Consider the following 10,978-nt stretch of genomic DNA (forward strand, 5'->3'; position numbering starts at 1 on the left):
ACGTACAAACACACGTGTAGTGACGTCATCTTGAGGGTCTCCAGCACACATGTGCAGGGTTGGAATCTTCTGAAAGGCCTGCCGGAAGTTTCCTCATGCGCATGCTCAGAAAACTAGCAGTATCAAAGTTCTCGTGTATCTCTGACTCGAGATGGTCGGAGCTGAACAATGCAGACGTGTCCTCAGCACTTCTCTCTTCGCCTCTGCTGCTGACCTCAGACGCTCACAATTTGACCAGGTCCGTGTAGCTGGAATTCTGAAGGAGAATGCCTTCACAAACTTGTGATTAAACCGACTTTACTGCTTCCACACCAAGGCGACCTGGTTACTGATTGTCCCAAGATGTAACTCTTGTACAGACGAAAAATAAAAGATTGTTGCATCTATTCCCTTTCAACGGCAGCACATCGAGAAATTAATTTTTTGGAACTAAACACTTTCAAACTTCGGACATTGGTAGAATGTGTCATATAAAACATATTTTACTCTTAGTGGTGTTGAGAAAAGTTTATATTTTAAAAGTTATTTCGTGTTAAAGTTGTCGTATTTCGGTAATTTCAACCAATCAATGACGTGTATTCAGCTGAATAAAATTACTGCCGTGGTTTGTCAACAACAACTTCTTGCGGTGTATATTTCGTTTGTCAGTTATTTATGACATCGTTCGTGCGTTTGTACTGGTTTTAGCTTTCAGGTTTTAGGGTTAGGGTTCTAGGATCAGGGTTAGGGTTTTAGAGTTAGGGTTGGGATTTTCGTGTTAGAGTTACGGAAAAATGTGAAAAAATGAAGAAATTAGAAGGGGAGTGGGGGGCAAAAATGTCTTTCCGAAAATAGCTGAAAAGCATGAAAAAAAAGACTAAAAGTAGTAGAAATGCACGAACGATTGTGGTGGTGACATGAAGTAAATATGCTTCAAGTACAATCGTTTATTCATACAAACGTAACTGAGATGAAATATGTCATAAATAACAGTGACAATTATTTTTTTAATCTGCCGGCCAAAGGTTTGTTATTGTTAGCACTCCGCCGAGGGTTCCAGTTGATCCGATCAACGGTACAGCCTGCTCGTGAAATCAACGTGCAAGTGGCTGAGCACACCACAGACACGTGTACCCTTAACGTAGTTCTCGGGGGATATTCAACGTGACACAGTGTGACAAGGCTGACCCTTTGAATTACAGGCACAACAGAAACAGGAAGTAAGAGTGAGAGAAAGTTGTGGTGAAAGAGTACAGCAGGGTTGCCATCCATCCCCTGCCGGAGCCTCGTGGAGTTGCAGGTGTTTTCGCTCAATAAACACTCACAACGCCCGGTTTGGGAATCGAAACCGCTTTTCTATGACCGCGAAGCCACTGCCCTAACCACTAGGTCATTGTGCCTCCACTGACCAAAGTGTAATATGTCATAAATAACAGTGACACGCGAAATATACACCGCCGGAAGTTGTTGACTCCCACATTTTGGAGCTAAAAATCAGTAAGATGTGTTAGCAATTTACTTAAAATAATTTTATACAAACTTTGATACCAAATAATTTGTTTGAATTCTAATAAATTTTCATAGTAATTGTTGATCAATTTCTGAAATGAATTTGATGTAACTGAAATACTTTTGTATTTAATTTCAGCTCAACCAGTTTTGTTCTCTCTTGTCATGAACGAATCTAATAACAAATTATTTGGAAGGTGAGAGTCACTGTCTTTCCCACAATCACATTGAAATTAAAATCACAAATATGACATCATTTTATTAGGAAAGGATTTATCAACACCTCTATTAATAAATTTGAAATTTATGGATTTATTTTTTATATATGCAATCATAAAGTTTTATTTTTTGCTGGAAAAACTAAACTGCAGTAATTAGTAATTAACAATGATTCTAAAGCTAGAATATAAAATAGAGATAACTCTTAATTGCACTCCCAACCCTGTGTTTTATTCAAACGCCCCCACATTAGGGGAAGGGCTGTCTTAAAAAACCCACAACAGGACAAAGTGAAATGCCCATAGGTACATCATATATTACATAGAAATACTATCCCTATATGATATATATAAAGAGAAAAGATATCAATATTTATATACCAGACATTTCCCTTTCAGCTATAAATGAAGGTAGATAACTATCGATATATGAAAGGATATGAAAACGGTCTCTACAACAATGGAAGGCGTTTGGGGAGGAGCTTAGATACACAGCAAAAACAACAACAACAAATGAACATTTCAAAGATTATCTTTATTTCAAAAGTTAATTTCTAAGAAGTAAGGAACCAATTCAGGAAGGGAATCTCTTATGTGGTTGATAGATTTGCTAGAATTAGTAGCCAAATCGTCCTCAGTTCAATTATCACCTTAAAGAAGAACACATTGGACAATGTGATTCTGGGTTCCCCACATAAAGACAGGAGGGTCCTGGCTGGAAGGCATTTGATCATGAGTCTCTGTTTAATCAAGGTTAACTTTTGAGTATAAACAATTACAACATTTACACACAAGTTCACTTTTCTTCTGATGGTAGACATTGAAGTGCCTCAAAGCACTCAGCTGCTTCGAGGGCTTCTCTCAGTGTTTTCAGTGTTCGTTTCTCTTGATCACAACTTGTGTACCATTTGTACAGCATCTGGAAGCTATGTTCGTTAATGTTAAGAGGATTGTCTAACCTGATTGTTTCCAGTTGGACATTTTTGATTCCTAAATGCCTACCTGCAAAACATAAAACAATAAGAAATAATTTCAAAATCATTAACGATTACATAAAGGATGTGTACTGTAGGTTGTCATAAATATAACAAATAAACTAAGTCAATAAAGGAATGAGAAATAGTGAAGAAACATAAAAAATAAAAGGCATTGTTCTCTGTTTCTGAGAATGTTAATTAAATAATAACAAAGAGGTGGAAATACAGGATGAAGATGGTGAAGATTTGAAAGAAAATCAATTGAAAATTCATGGTAAACAGATGTTAGGAGAAGTGTTTGTGTATGAGAACCTAAAGAATCAATATAGACCACCAACAGTGTCTCTGCTCAATATTCTTGCGAGGATTGTAAAAATAGAGTCTTCAGGAACCTCTTCCATAGGGTCCTATCAGAAGCAGCCATCATTAGACTTTTATGTTGGATTCCCAAACAGAAACAACTAAGATTATGGCTATCACCCAACCATTAAGCTTTTGATCTACCCTTAGGACCCCTGCTCCATTGATTAGGCTTGAAGAATTTGTCTTGTAATTTGTTCCTGCAACACATGTCCATAGTACCAGAGAGGTGGAGAGGAACCGATTCAAGCTGGAGAGATTCCCCAGATCTCTGGAATCGTTGTCGTCATCACTATCGCTTAATGTCCGCTTTCCATGCTAGCATGGGTTGGACGATTTGATTGAGAACTGGTGAACCAGAAGGCTACACCAGGCTCCAATCTGATTTGTAAGAGTTTCTACGGCTGGATGCCCTTCCTAATACCAACCACTCTGAGACTGTAGTGGATGCTTTTACGGGCCACCGGCACGGAGGCCAGTCAGGCGGTACTGGCAACGACCACGCTCAAAAAGGTATATCTTACGTGTCACCTGCACAGAAGCCAGTCCAGCGGCACTGGCAACGATCTCGCTCGAATGTCTTTTCACATGGTGCCGGCACAAGTGCCAGGAAGACGGTTCTGGTAACGATCACGCTCAGATGGTGCTCTTAGCGCTCCACTGGTACAGGTGTCGTCATGACTTCGCTTTCACTTGCCCCAACAGGTCTTCGCAAGACGAGTTTAGTGTCCAATGAAGGAGACGTTGGCATGAATGCCAGTCATCAAATTTAGTTCGATTTCGATTTCACTTGCCTCAACAGGTCTTTGCAAGAAGAGTTTAGTGTCCAATGAAGGAAAGGTACGCATAAGTGTGCTGGCTATACTCCTGGCAGAGGCCTCGGATTAAGGTCTCACTTGGCTTGCCGGGTCTTCTCACGCACAGCATATTTCCAAAGGTCTCGGTCACAAGTCATTGCCTCAGTGAGGCCTAATGTTCGAAGGTCGTGCTTCACCACCTCATCCCAGGTCTTACTGGGTCTACCTCTTCCACGGGTTCCCTCAACCGCTAGGGCTTGGCACTTTTTCACACAGCTATCCTCATCCATTCTCGCCACATGACCATACCAGCACAATCGTCTCTCTTGCACACTACAACTGATGCTTCTAAGGTTCAACTTTACTCTCAAGGTACTTACACTCTGTCGAGTTTGCACATCCATCGGAGCATACTGGCATCATTCCTCGTGAGCTTACGCATGTCCTCAGCAGTCACGCATGTCCTCATGCGTCGTACAGTTTGCCTTTTACTCTGAGTGAGAGGCCCTTTGTCACCAACACAGGTAAGAGCTCTCTGAATTTTGCCCAGGCTATTCTTATTCTAGCAGCTACAATTTCATCATACCCTCCCCACTACTAACTTGGTTACCTACATAGCGGAAGCTATCAACTACATCTAGTTTTTCTCCCTGGAATGTGGCAGAAGTTGTTTTCTGCACATTTTCAGTGTTTATTGCTCCTGAACATCTGCCACATACAAAAACTAACTTCCTAGTTAACTTTCCTTTTGTATTGCTGCACCTCTTATGTGTCCATTGCTTACACTGGGTACATCTTATAGAGTTTCTACCTACGCCTTTTCTACAGATTGAGCAGACCCATCTAACTGAAGGGATTTGTAGTTTGTCTGACTTCCTACTTATTAGGACTTTGATTTTTGCTAGGTTGACTCTAAAGCCCTTCGATTCTAGTCCTTGCTTCCACACCTGAAGCTTCTCCTCTAGTGCTGATAGTGACTCAGCGATTAGTGCAAGGTCATCAGCATAGAGGAGCTCCCAGGGGCATTCCTCTGTTATAGCCTGGAAGACTATGATAAATAGGGTTAGGGCTGAGGACTGAACCTTGGTGGACCCCTACCTCTAACCGGAATTCTTCACTGTACTCGTTGCCGACCCTCACCTTACTGACAGCGTCTCTGTACATGGCTCACACAGCTTTCACTAAACATTCTTCTATCCCTAGTTTCCTCATTGATCACCAGATAAGGGATCGGGAGAGCCCTATACATCCTATTTAGTATCATTACCCCAGAGACCCTTTAAAGAAATCCCATTTTGTCCGTTTGATAACATTCCATGGTCAATGCCTGAAATAGTTGTCTGTGATGTTTCTCCCCTTTTGACTAATTGATAATTAAAACATCAAGAGTTAGAAATATCTAGAAGATATGGTTTGAACTATCAAACAATACTGGTCCTATTAGGCATATCTGGACCAAAATACAAATAGACGAGATACCAGAATGATCTCAAAGACACAATGTATTGGGTTATTATCCCATAAATAATGCAGTTTGTTTACACTTCTTTTATTTTACAAACTTAAGAGAAACAAACTTCTTTTTAAATCTTTAATATACTTCATTCATTTTCTACAATGCTCTTCCATCTATCCGGCAGACTTGCAAGGCCTCTCTTCCAAAATTCACTTGTCCATGATGAAAAATACCCCCTCCACTTCTATTCTGACCTCATCCACTGATAACATATTTTCTCTGTCCGAACGAGTTTGAAGACTGCAGAATAAATGACAATTAGATGGGGCAATGGCTGGTGAATATGGTGGGTGGGCATCGTTTCCCATTCAAACTGCTCCAGCCTTTGGAATGTCATCCTTACTGTATGTGTCCGAGCATTATCCTGATGGAAAAGCACTTATTATCTTGGAACCAAATATGTTCGTTTCTCTTCTAGCACTGACTTAAGCCACTCAAGCTGCTTCCAATAGATCTCCTTTGTTATCGTTTGGTTAGGGTTTAAAAGTTCAAAGTGGACTAAATCTTTCATATCCCACCAAACAGATAACAACACCTTACATGTCTGAGGACCTTCTTTAGGCTGGAGTGCCAGTGTTTCCCCTCTCCCTACCCACTGTCTTTGGTGCTTGACGTATTTATAGAGAACCCGTTTCTTGTCACCAGTCACTATTCGGTTCAAAAGAGGTTCATTCATGAGACATGACAGCAGAGGAGAGCACACATTCACTCTGTGCGTGATCCATTGACCCAATTTGATGATTTTTCCAATACCATGCAAGTATCAATGAATGGTTGAATGACCAAATCCAAGCTTCTCTGCTAGTTACAATGGGATTGTGTTCCACCAGCGTTTGCAGGACGTCCTCGTTGAGCTCTACAGATCTTCCAGGACGAGGCTCATCTTCTAGGCTGTAGTTTCTGGCTCGGAATTTATGAAACCACCATTGACACTGGCTTACGCTTAGTTTCTGATCCCAAGACACTGCATTAATATTCCTCATGCTTTCTGTTGCATTGTTGCCTTTACTGAATTCATAAAGCAAAATATGCTCCTTTGTAACTTCCATTATAGCTTTGAAAAAGTAACTATTAAAATTGAACTGCACACTTCAGAACTTGCACTAAGAATAAGTAAATTGTAAAATTACTACCTGCCTTTATAGCAAGTTGATGCAGGTAGTTTATCCCGTCCCCCTCTGACTTTCTGTTCATACAATTGAAAAAACTGCATTATTTATGGGATGACCCAATACAAAATATAACACAGTTTGCTAGACAACACGGGTTCATGAATCATTATAAGGATCTCTTTCAATGGTTCAAGGACATGATTTAGAGAGAAATCAATAAGACTTTATAACAAACTTTAAATATTTTGTTGTCCTTGATCAGTAAGTGTCATTTCTTATTCAATTCCATCAAGAAATCAAAGGAAAGGACATCTGTTCCCTTCAAACGTTGCTTTTGTCACCTGGACATCAATGTTTTGAAACCTATTTCCAGACAGATTCAGTGCTGGGTTACTGAAGCAGAGTTTTCTAGAACTATCATCAAGGAGTTACTAAAATTTCGAAGAATTTCTAGAACGTTTTGGCAACATAGATGCCAGTGTAAATAAAGGGATCATAAGATCAACAGTTCAGTTTGTTTCTAACTATCCAAGAACAGCATTCATCACAGATGGCATCAAGAGGTTGTAAGCATCTGGCAGACCCATTCTGCTGTGTCTGTGGTGAATTTCTCAAGACAACAGCGTAAAAGCACTATACACAGGTATAGTGACAAAAACAAAGTTTGAAGGAGATATTAGCCATTCTCGTATTTTCTAGGGTTAAGCAAATAGGAAATAACAATTGTTATTCATGAACAAAAATCGTGTTACCCAGTGTAATAGAGAGGTGTTAAGTTAAAGCAAGCAAAGAGGAGAATTTTGATTTGCAGGAAAGAAGACAGGAATCACCAACATAAACATCATCCACCGACGTACAATTGACCATTACATGTCAGTGAAGTGTGATTCACAACTAAATGGACACTGGACAGTGGAGCGGCTGCAACATGCCACTCACTATACACAGAAGCATGTGAAAAAGGATGCACTTTATGATGTAGTCCTGTACTCCCAACTAAATGACTGAGATGTCCCACCTGAAACACTTTCCATCGTAAATCTGTTTAAAACAGACATTTTGCAAAAAAAAAAAAAACGTAAACTTAGTAAAAATGTAAAACAAACAAAACAAATTGGTCATTAACTAACCAATTTTTAGTTAAAATGACATATTTTAATTTGCTCTCTCAAAAGACAATATTAAATCTATTGTGTCCTCTAATTTATCCATTTTACTAACCCTGCTAATCTCGGTGGTTATTTTATGAAGTTTCAGTAATACCAATACATTTAATAGAATCACTTTACAGCTAGCCTTTCAATTGCAAAGTTGGAATGGGATCTTCTCTCAGTCATGCTGACAAACAAAAGCTGACACCTATTAAAATCAATTAAGTACTGTTATTTTATACTCACCAACTTGCTTCCACTTGCTTCCTAACAGTTGTGCGACAGCTTGGAGTAACTTCTCTAACTTTGGAGTTTCTGAAATAAATATTTGCAAGTTTTATACCTGAGAGTAAAAATTCTTCATTAAGAATCTATATTTTATTATAGTGGGACATACCTATCATCATTGCTGGTCATCAGGTGACCACTATGTGTTTGGTCAATATTCTTATGCTTTATCCAGTGGGACCAGGTAATAGCTCAATACTTAGGTCTGCAACAAAACAGACTAACTTTCCTAAATTTCCTTTCTCTATTAAGACACCTTAAATAATCTAACGATGTTGCAATTATCTCATTTAATTATCACTTGATAACACTGTTTTTCTTTTAGTTTTGTACTTTTTGTTTCTTATATATGTGCCACATGTGTTTGAGATATTAGAAGGCTCCTTAATGAAGCAGATTTCTTTCCGGGTGGGCAATGATTAATTCTAGAGAGGGGGAGCAAAACATATCAGGTATCCAAAAACACAGTATGCTTTCACAAAATCTTATTAACTAGATATAATTGTTCATCCATACATTATGGCAGTAAAAAAAAATCTGAAATGTTGCATAAAAACCGATACTCAAGAATTTTATAAGCAAGGCAGGGATATAGATCAAACTGGAAGCATCAAGTCTTTTATTTGCCAGGAAATGTTGGCTTAGCTATTGCCTTTAACCCATCTTCAGTTTGTGCCATGACCTCTACGCCTCTACCCTTACTGCACAACGAGGTAGCATACCATCGTCCAAAACATTTTATAGGTTTCTCTTTAACCCTTGGCATCGTTTCATTTGCTATTTTGAACTCCACTTGCTTCAGCTGACCTTTTGACAAATGACTGCATTAATTATTTTGTTTAAACCCCATTCTTGACGAAAGAATTAGTTAATCCAGTTCATCTAGAACTATTTGCATACCCTTTTCGTCTCTTGTTAGTATTGTTATATCATTCTTTGGATTCCTTCTTGGGTGATTTCACTCGAGCCATTTCTTCTGATCAATCTGCTGATCTAAGTAACATCTCCACAACAAGCACAAACTAAATGATTGATATTGTGCAACCTACAGCAATTCCAATTTCAAAATGATGTCAGTCTGTTGTAAAATTTTCTGTCAGGAACCACATTTTGAAATTATTAAAGCAGCTTCTAGTCAGATCTTTAATCTGCTCTCATATATAAAAGAAGTTCATTGGTTCCATCACTAATTTGTGTGGTACAGAACCATAAGCATCAACCAGATCAGGTCATACAACATTCAAATCCCTTTTATTCTTCTTTGTGTCTTGCAGATTGAAAGATCATGTTCTACGCATCCAGTGGTTCTGGAAATTCCAGCATCTTGGACACTCTCGGTCTCATAGTCATTATTTTATAGATGTGTAGCTGATCTCTTGGCAACTACACCCTTGTAAATTTTGCCATCTACATTCAAGATTGAAAATGGTCTGAACTGGTCAATCAGTTCTGTTTCAGCTTTCTTTGGGAAGTAATTTTTTTCTGCCTTCTACTAGTCATCAACCATTTCATCTTTATGCCACAACTCTTTAAGTACAGCTTCATAACATAATTGTGTACACTAATACCTGTACACTTTCTATGATACACCATCACCTCCTGGGGCACCTCTTTGCGTTTGCCTTCTTCACTCAGTTATATAATTGTTTCTGTTTGAAACCACCAAGTTGAGATTTCATTCATGGTTTTGTTGGGCATTTCAGACTGTCCATGAGTGGGAATGGATTATCTCACTTAGGATCAGTGTAGATCTCTTGTATATGCCCCTCCAGTTCATCATCATCACTTAACGTCTGTTGTTCATACTGGGATGGGTTGGACGGTTTGAATGGAAGGATGCACCAGACTCCAGTCTGATTTCGCATGATTCCTATGGCTGGATGCCTTTCCTAATGCCAACCATTCCCAGAGTGCAATGGGTGTTTTTACATGCCACCAGTATCTGCCATGACTGCGATTTTACTTGGCTTGATGAGTCTTCTTCTCAACACTTGGCTTAAAGGTCATGTTCTAAAACACCAAACAATCAGTATCACTAAAAGCTAACTGAAGTCTCACTAAAATATACAGAAAAGCTGAAGGTTTTACTTGATATGATTGGAAGAGATGATTCAATTGGACAGCAAAATAGTGTAGTAACGAGGGTTTTGAAAAGTGATTAAAAATGAATGTTAATTAGGAACTCTTCAATTAATACAAGTGGATAGATTCAATTGGACAGCAATATAGTGTAGTAACGAGGGTTTTGAAATGTGATTGCAAATGAATGTTAATTATGAACTCTTCAATTAATACAAGTGAGTAGATCTGTAGGAGAGAGTATGAAGTCAATTAGTATGACATGTTATGTAACTTCTAATTGTTTTACTGACCCGTGAGGAATGAAATGCAAAGTCAACCCAAGAAGGTACGGAACTCAGGGAATGAATGTTAATAATAATAATAAAAGCTTAATTCAAATACTAAAACATTGTTTCTTTTTAAATGATACACTGTAATGGCCAAGCTTAATCATCTGACAATGAGAGTAACCTGCAGTTAGCTAACATGGACATGCAAGGCCTATAACTAGCAGAAATAAACCCGTAATGGCATGCTGTGGTTTCATGTAGCAGTGTGCGAATTGAAAACAGTTGAACGGGAATTGATAATATTGGATTCAAATTTTGGTACAAGGCCAGCAATTACAGGGTAGGGGACTAATTGATTACATCAATCCCAATACACAACTGGTACTTTCTCATTGCCTCTGCAGGAATGAACAGGATTAATAGCTCCAAAAATACAGCAGATTGTAACTAGTGAAATTTCTAATTAGTAAATAAAAAATAATCTTTTTAAATAAATATATATATTGTGGTCAGTAGGGATGGTTAAAAAAGCTTTTCTAGCTCTCCCTACTGACCACTAACCACACTTAAGCTGGATTTCATTTATTACAGTTCATCCTGCCGCTCTTAGCATCTGCAAACAGCTTCCTAGTAACCTCGTAAGGTCTCTTAAGGAGCTCCTCTCCAATTCATTTATCTCCTTTCTTCTTTCAACATGTCTGATATTTCTTTGCATAAGTT

The 10,978-nt window shown here is 38.6% G+C and overlaps 1 long non-coding RNA gene across 1 annotated transcript; it reads right to left on the reverse strand.

The window, feature by feature from the left end:
- Nucleotides 1-2,222: 2,222 nt before the first annotated feature.
- On the reverse strand, nt 2,223-10,972 carry LOC149130324 (uncharacterized). Its single transcript, XR_016238952.1, has 2 exons — nt 7,866-10,972; nt 2,223-2,708 (listed from the first exon to the last, which is right to left on the reverse strand). It is a non-coding gene; the product is annotated as an uncharacterized LOC149130324 (long non-coding RNA).
- Between the last annotated feature and the right edge of the window lie 6 nt (nt 10,973-10,978).

This window comes from Octopus bimaculoides, chromosome 29 (assembly GCF_046866305.1).
Source record: "Octopus bimaculoides isolate indiv1 chromosome 29, ASM4686630v1, whole genome shotgun sequence".
Classification (NCBI taxonomy): domain Eukaryota; kingdom Metazoa; phylum Mollusca; class Cephalopoda; order Octopoda; family Octopodidae; genus Octopus; species Octopus bimaculoides.